The sequence below is a fragment of the Balaenoptera borealis genome, assembly GCF_965194805.1.
Source record: "Balaenoptera borealis genome assembly, chromosome: 4".
Classification (NCBI taxonomy): Eukaryota; Metazoa; Chordata; class Mammalia; order Artiodactyla; family Balaenopteridae; genus Balaenoptera; species Balaenoptera borealis.
The window spans coordinates 115330773-115339532 of record NC_138861.1 but is presented as its reverse complement, the minus strand read 5'-3'; the positions used below and the strand labels follow the sequence as shown (position 1 = coordinate 115339532).

The following is an 8760-nucleotide window of genomic DNA, read 5'->3' as shown; positions in this document are numbered from 1 at the left end:
CCTGGAAAAGTTTAAACTGCAGTTAGGTCAGGTATTAAATCCAGGTTTGGTATCTTGGGATTTAGCACAAGTAATGCCATTTTGGACTTGTGGTTTCCCTTTAACAGCTTCAATATTAGAAATTTTCTGATAATGATATCAGATAAAAGTTGAATGTCATCAACTTTATGCTACTCTGTCAGAAAATTAAATTTATTAATTCATAAATTCATACTTACAGTCAATTTCCTTAAAGAAAAACAAAAAACCTAGGTTTGGGGGAAAAAAACCAATGATTCCTTGGAACAGAGTCCTAAAATCCATTTTTTAAATGTTACTTGAAAATATGTTAGCATGAATTTTAGCCTTTTTAAGAAATGAGATAATGCCATCCTTGATTTTACTTCTCTAAAATATGTCCATTTACAGCAATAAATTACAGTATATTCTCTCCATTAACCTCATAAGCATTAGGAATGTTGAAAAGAAACAAGCCCAAAATGGAGTCATTTGTGTTAAGCCCCACCACGACTTAATAACTAACCTAACTGCAGTTTCAGCCTCTCCCAGGAGGGGAATTTTAAACCAATTGGTCTGGAATTTCCTGATCAACACTAGTGAGGTAATCTACCTGATAAAACCCTCTGCCTTCCCCAAAGGGAAGGTAGCCTTGCCTGAAATAATCCACACATTTAATTTCTTTGTCCCAACCTCCTGCCTATAAAGCCTTTTTTTAAAATAAATTTATTTATTTTTGGTTGCGTTGGGTCTTTGTTGCTGCACACAGGCTTTCTCTAGTTGCAGCGAGCAGGGGCTACTCTTTGCTGTGGTGCGTAGTTTTCTCATTGGGGTGGCTTCTCTTGTTGCGGAGCACGGGCTGTAGGCGTGCAGGCTTCAGTAGTTGTGGCACCCGGGCTCAGTAGTTGTGGCTCCTGGGCTCTAGAGTGCAGGCTCAGTAGTTGTGGTGCACGGGTTTAGTTGCTCTGTGGCATGTGGGATCTTCCCAGACCAGGGCTCAAACCCGTGGGCCCTGCATTGGCAGGCGGATTCTTAACCACTGCGCCACCAGGGAAGCCCTAAAGCCTTTCATTTTGCACAGCTCCTGGGAGCTCCCTTCTACTTGTAGATGGGATGCTGCCTGATTCATGAATTGTTGAATAAAGCCAACTAGATCCTCAAATTTACTCAGTTGAATTTTGTTTTTTACCAGGAAAGACAATTGCTTTGCTCCATTTTTTAATTTCTCATTCAGTAAGATAAACAATAATAGTACAAACCAGAGGAAAGAACTTTGAGAAAACGAGACTACTGCCTTCTGGGATGGCATATCAACTAATCAACTCTAGCTTCTTCCTTCTGCTCCTGGCACTGGTTCAACCACGTTCAATTACTTTTCTCTATTCTAACTTGCAGTGTCAGGTATAGGGTTGGCAGATGTGTGGTCCTCAGCTCTTTTCTTCTTGAACAGCACAAATGATATTACAAAGCATACAACCCTGCTTGTATGCCTTTACGGACAATCTGTCCTACTCCTCAACCCAATAATTCACTTCAAGTTGAAGTCCAGTGTTTGTTTATAGGTTCTTTTTTTCCACCTGACTTAGATGTGGCACACATTAATGTATTAGATAGATCCTTTTCTGCTGGACTGTGCTTTCTGATCTTCACATGAATTTAAGTTGTAATAATCATGCATGACTTAAATGCTAATTGAAGGTCAGAATACCACTTCAGAAAAAAAAAAAAAAAGAACACGTTTTGCAAATGACCAGGCTCTGAAAAAAATTGGTCAAAAAAATGATCTATTTCCAGCTCTAAAGATTAAATAAGCTACTAGCAATTTCCCTGAGTCTGTAGGTATAACATAGCTTGCTACATAAACTAAGAAGATTTGAGATAGCAATTTTTTTTTTTCAATCCCTTCTTAGTCTCTGTGCCCTTTCTAGCGTTGACCTGAAACAGACTGCCAAATATTTCTCCAGCAAAGATGAGTTTATTTGGAATCAGCAGAAAATTGCAATTCAAGGTCTGCAATCATGGCAAGCCACCTGAAAGTCCCTCCCAGTGGCAAGGGAAGGAGAATACTTTTATAGAGAGGAAAAGGAAGTTGGAAGGGCTATAGCGAACAGAGTCCGTGGCTTTTCATTGGCTGAGCCCTTGCCAGGAAAGAAGAGTCATTCTTCTTCATGTTGGGCTCTGGGTATGGTAGGGTATGACAACTCCCCTTTCTGGTCTCCCGACTCTATTTAATTAGAGTTTCTGTTTATTAATTTTTTACACTAGGAAGGGAAAACTACCCTAGGAAGGGAAAACGTCTAATAAAGAAAAACTACCTATCTGCTAGTAAGACACTGTGTCATTAGTAAGACTAGTGAAAATGGAGGTGAGATGGATTTTTTAAAAATCTCCTGTGCCTTTATTGGTGCAGGAAGAAAAACAATCCTTGAGTAGAGGCTATAGGCACTGAAGTGGAACAGAATTTGCCACCCCAAAATACGCCTCTTTGCGTAAGGATTATCTTAAGCCGGTTATTTCTAAGAAACGTCAGACATAGGAGAATCTCTGCAAACTGAGTAGAAGTTAACCTTTGGTAAGGGACATTTACCTTTATAAGGGAAATCTCCATTTGTAAGGGCGTCTTCCTCTCTGTACCAGGAAGAGGAGGATGACTAAATCTTTAGAAATTCATATCAGTGGAGACAGCAACTGACTTAAACCTGCAAAACAACCTTACCCTTGTTTACTGTGCTTTGCCTGGTAACTGGCTTCCCTCCCTTACCAAGATCTTTTTTTTTTTTTCTTTAGCTAGAGATGATATTTAAGGTGGTGGCTTGGGCCATTTTGGGGAGTTACTCAGTTTTCTTGGGTCTCTCTCACTGATACAAGCGGTATACATGTTATTAAATCTCTGCTTGTTTTTCTCCTGTTAATCTGTCTTTTTATTACTGGGGGGGATGTTTCAGCTAAGAACCTAGTTGGATAGAGGGAAAATTAGTGTTACTTCTCTATAACATGAAATGAAAAATGTTAGTATGTCCCAGTGCACTCCTGGTTTAACAATGTGATTTTTCAGTACAAAATAATTTGTTAAAATTGATGCTGCCAGGTAGTTGGCTGGCCACAGAATGTGCTAAAGTCATATATACATTTGCTTGCCCACAGAAAATCACTGAGTAAGCCACAAGTCTCAATATTTTAGGAGTTTCTTCCCAGCCATATTTGTCATTCAAATTACTCCAAAGTAGAGGAAAATTGCAAGTACTGTAAGAGAGTATGCTGAAGTTGTAAAGCCCTTTGTACTGAGTTCAAAATTTCACTAGGAGAGGGGCTTCCCTGGTGGCACAGTGGTTAAGAATCTGCCTGCCAATGCAAGGGACACAGGTTCAAGCCCTGACCCGGGAAGATCTCACATGGCACGGAGCAACTAAGCCCCTGCGCCACTACTACTGAGCCTGTGCTCTAGAGCCTGCAAGCCACAACTACTGAGCCCACGTGCTACAACTACTGAAGCCTGCACGCCTAGAGCCTGTGCTCTGCAACAAGAGAAGCCACGACAATGAGAAGCCTGCGCATTGCAATGAAGAGTAGACCCCGCTCACCGCAACTAGAGAAAGCCCACGCACAGTAAAGAAGAACCAACACAGCCAAAAATAAAAAATAATAATAATAATAAATAAATAAATTTATTAAAAAAAATTTCACTAGGAGAATACAAAGAACTTTTACTCAAATTTGCTGATAAAGAAGAATGTGTTTACTTTTGTCACCCTAATCTAATTTTGGTCTTAATAGTGGCCCTAGGAGGAGCAAAAAAGTCTCTGGGTGATAGCTAATTAAATCTCTGTGGCCTTTGGTGTTTAGTTGAATCTCATTTCTACTGCATATAAATCATCTGGATTTGACAGAAAGAGAAAAGATTTACTGGGAGTCCTATATCCCAAAGGATTGCCCTGAAGAAAGAAGAAACCTTCATTCCATCAGAGTACACAATTAACTGATCTAAATAAAATACCGTTGACCTGGGAGTTCAGCTGTTTTTAATTACTGCTTCAAAGCATATTGAAGTATAATTTGTTAATGAGTTTAAGTAGTTAGAATGAATGGTCAAAGTCTTTATCTTTGGTCTTGCATATGAATTTTTCTGCAGTTATAATTACGAGCGATAAAATGGCAAACGACCCTATTTTGGGGTTGTTGGAAAGTAAGAAATTTTCCTCTATCCTTCTAGGTTCTTCTGGCTGGTCTAATTATATTGACATAGATTAACAGGAGAAACTCAGATAAAACTTTAATAACATGTATACCTGAGAGAGAGTCAGGAAAACTAAGTAACTCTCCAAAGTGAATAAAATCCTTACCTTAAATGTCAGCTTCAGACAAAACAGGATGTTGGGGGTAGTGGTTTGGGATTTCAAAGGGGAGGAAGGCAATTTACATAGAGAAGGAAAAGCAAATGTTTGGTACACAGACCTTTGCTGGGCCCTGCAGAGACGATTCAACACAGAGCGGACTCTGATCTCTCGGCCCTGCTGAGTTGCCTGCACCACACCCCGCACATATTCTTTTCAGATTTCTCTGGTGGTAGCTCGATTCTGGGAACAGCCCCTTTATCTAAATTCTTTCAGGCAGTTAAGGGAGAGGCAACAAGAAAATCTTCCTGAGTCTTCTGTTTCTTAAAATTCATCAGTCTAAATTAATCCTTATGTCAAAGAGACACATTTTGGGGTCACCAATTTTGCTCCCCTCCCGTGTATTCTTTGATCAGTCACATTGCAAAATGGGTTGTAGTAGGAATCTGGACAATTATTGTCCCTGTTTTTAGCAAACTTCCAAATCTAATGAGATAAACACTCAAATAATTTTCCTTCAGAAGTCTAATATTTGCTCTGATTCTATTCAGTTCCAATATATTTGAAACAAACGTTGAACACCTACTATGTGCTTTCATTTTTTATTAATTTGTAATTTCCCATTTCCTAAGAAGGATTTAAGGCAGTAAGTCAACTGAGTCAGTCCATCACTAATTTAATCAAAGGGATATTGCTAACTGTGTTTTCCCCACAAATATTCCTTAAGCAATTAACAAATCATGCCATAAAACTGGTGGTTTTAGGGGTAAAAATATTCCTGCAGCACCATGTTTAATAAGTGCTTTTCTTTTGTATCATTCATATTTTTTACAAAGCTACATAATTAAGTGATATCTATGCTGACATTTTTTCATTTAAGTAATATAAATGGGTCATACTTGATTGTTGAGAATAGCTATAGGCTAATTAATAATTGTATCCTTTTGCCTTGAAAGTATACATCTGCTACACACATTTTTTTTAACCTGAAATTTCAAAGAAGCTTTTGCTTAAAGAGGTTAGTAATTGAAGCCAAAAACAAACAAACAGAAATTATGCACTGAGAAATCAAACAAGAACAATTCCAAAGAACTCTATAAAACTGCACAAGTAGAGAATCATTTTAGCAATGAAATTCCTGTATAGAACAATATTGTAAATATTGAGAATGGTTTATTGTTTTCATTACTTCTTAGTCTTTGTCTTATCTCTTCGCATTAAATCACAAGTCCCGTAAGACTGTCTTTTACTTTTATTTTAGCTCTTAGTCTGGAGCACTAGAACTCTATTTCACAGCAATAGTGTTCAAATTGCTGATCATCAAAAACCCCTGGGAATTTTAAAAATACAAGTGAGACTCCGGATCCCAGAGACATCCTCAGAGATTTTGAATAAATCAGTCTGCAGGAGATCACAGGAAGATGTCACAGAAGTTCCATAAAGGAATTTGATGGTCAGCCATAGAACTATAAAGCCACAAACTATGCTGCTGTTGGGGCCCAGGGCAGACCACCCCAAAATATGCCTCAATGGCATTTTGATTATTTTGGATTAAAGTTACTTAAGAAACAGCCAATGCAAGAGGGACACTCTGACCCACCTCTGGGCCTCCCTGAAAGCAGGAAATAAATCTCTCGGGTGAAAGGTGTACTCCCTGCTTCTGGAGACAGAAGGACACTCTTATTGCCAGAGATAGGGAATTTGGGGCCAAGAAGCCTATATAAACAAACCTTGTTACTTCTTTAATTCACTATCCCAAGCCCAAACTCTTAGATTCTTCACTAATTGAGCACCCCAAACCTAAGTTTCTTAGTCCTGTCAATTCCTCAAAAATTGTTTTTTTGTCTGAAAAGTATAAAAGCTGCCTGCTTTGGCCACTTCTTGGGTCCTACTTCTATGAGACTTCTGTGCACACAAATTTTTTTCTTTTTTTTTTCTGTTATTCTGTATTGTGTCAATTTTGTTATTAGTCCAGACAAAAGAATGCAAAAGGGATAGAGGGTGAAATTCCTCTTCCCCAACACGGCCTTGTCATTTTCATATTAAGTATAATACATTAATGTTTGCCATGTGTAAAGTGACATAATTTGACTTGATTTAAAACCTATGCATTTTCACTAAGAAAGACCTTAATTTCCTGACTATTAATAATAACCTCTATTATTCTACTTTAAGTAGATATAACCTAAGAAATGTGGTAACATCTGTCTTGGATATCTGGGACATGTTAACATATTTTCACTTAAGGTTAAAAGAAAAGTTTTCCCCATAATATTTTATATTTTTGTTCTGATTTCTTTCTGTATTGAAAATATTTTCTTTTTTTAAATACATAAAAGTTAAAATGCCCTACTCATTTAATCTCAAATTTCTGTATTAGGATTCTGGCATATTTATCTAAAGCCACCTCTACTCTTCAAAACAATATACAGCAACTATATAAGATTAAAAATAAGGTTATTAACAAGTCATTTTATTTATGATAGAGGCTCGGCTGCTATAACAATCACAACAACAGAAAATTCTTCAAAGTAGGAGTTAATTTTGCTTTCACCTAACAGGTTGGGCATAAGAAGTCAAAGCTGGTTTGCTAACTGCCTGAGATCAGACATGCAGGGTCTTTCTATCTTGCTCCCATTAACCCTTGGTATTGCTCCTATCGATGAAAAAAGGAATCACTAGTCAATCTAAGAAAGAAATGGAGGACTGAGGGGGCGGGTGGCCAAAATTTCGCGCCAAACTGGCGGGTAATCCCCGTGTCAGTGTGATGTGCTAGCTCGGAAGTGTTTTCTGCAGCTATCATGGTTCGTCCGCTAAACTGCATCGTCGCTGTGTCCCAGAACATGGGCATCGGCAAGAACGGGGACCTGCCCTGGCCCCCGCTCAGGAATGAATACAGGTATTTCCAAAGAATGACCACAACCTCTTCAGTAGAAGGTAAACAGAATTTGGTGATTATGGGTAGGAAAACCTGGTTCTCCATTCCAGAGAAGAATCGACCTTTAAAGGACAGAATTAATATAGTTCTCAGTAGAGAACTCAAGGAACCTCCACAGGGAGCTCATTTTCTTGCCAAAAGTCTGGATGGTGCCTTAAAACTTATTGAACAACCAGAATTAACAAATACAGTGGACATGGTCTGGATAGTGGGAGGCAGTTCTGTTTATAAGGAAGCCATGAACAAGCCAGGCCATCTTAGGCTATTTGTGACAAGGATCATGCAGGAATTGAAAGTGACACATTTTTTCCAGAAATTGATTTGGAAAAATATAAACTTATCCCAGAATATCCAGGTGTTCCTTCTGATGTCCAGGAGGAGAAAGGCATTAAGTACAAATTTGAAGTATATGAAAAGAACAATTAATGTGAAAGTGTTTTCTGATCTATTTCAAGCCTCCTCCTCCACCCCCAAAAATTATGTATTTTTTGTTGTAGAGACTTTTGTTGACTTTAGATCTATGGATAATTATTTCTAAGCAAAGCACTTTTATTCCCCATTAACCTTAACTAGACTGTATCAGATACCATTTGTGAAACATTTCTTGCTGTAACTTCCTGAATGCCCATCAAGAGTCAAGAATAGGTGACCAGCACCTGCCTAGTGTAGAATATCTACCAAGACAGCCCAAAGTGGGAGAGTGCCCTGGTAGCATGAGTTGAAACCAGAGCCTATAGAGCTAGGAGCTAGGCAGGTGGGTCCAAAGGTCAGAAATGGATTATAAACAGAAGAGCTAGCATTCAGTTACTTAAATTAGATCAAAAGAGGGACTGTGAATTACTTTATATCACACTTCTGAAAAAAATTCTCTTCACTCAGACCAGGAGCCAATAAGTTGAAATCCACAGGGATAGTAAAGAGGCAGGTACGAGACTACCTTTTCGGTGGTTAAAGGAGAAGGTTTGAGACCTTAAAAAACTTTGTTTCTGATCTTCAGTGAGACTGCACGGGATGTTACAATGATACAACAAGAATTGGCAGCCCTTTACAGAAAAGAATAATCTAATATCAAACATAATGGCTAAAATTAAAAATTCAAAGAGGTAATAAATTGAGAATGAATATTGCTAGAAACCAAAATTAGTAAGTTAGAAACTAAACTTCACAGAATTAAAAAATGAAAATTAAAATATGTTTTACCCATCACGTTAGCAAAGATTTAGAATAAATATCCAAAAAAAATAGCGTTTTCTGCCTTATAAATTGGTACAACCTTTTTAGAGTGTAAGTTAGCAATATCAATTAAAATTCAAAATATTCTGGGTTTGGACCCAGAACTTCCACTTCTAGAAATTAATCCTGAACAAAGAAATGGACCCAAGAGTATTTGTTGCAACTTTTTTTTTCAAACTTAGAAACAGCCCAAATGTTGATTAATAAGAAATAACTAACCAATATGTCTATAAAATGTAACATCTGCAGCAGTTAAAAAGA

General features: G+C 37.9%; 1 pseudogene across 1 annotated transcript; it reads left to right on the top strand.

Moving 5' to 3' along the window:
* Positions 1-7036: 7036 nt before the first annotated feature.
* LOC309627290 (dihydrofolate reductase pseudogene) lies at positions 7037-7819 on the top strand (annotated as a pseudogene). The gene has a single exon. The product of its transcript is annotated as a dihydrofolate reductase pseudogene (transcript).
* The last annotated feature ends 941 nt before the right edge of the window (positions 7820-8760 follow it).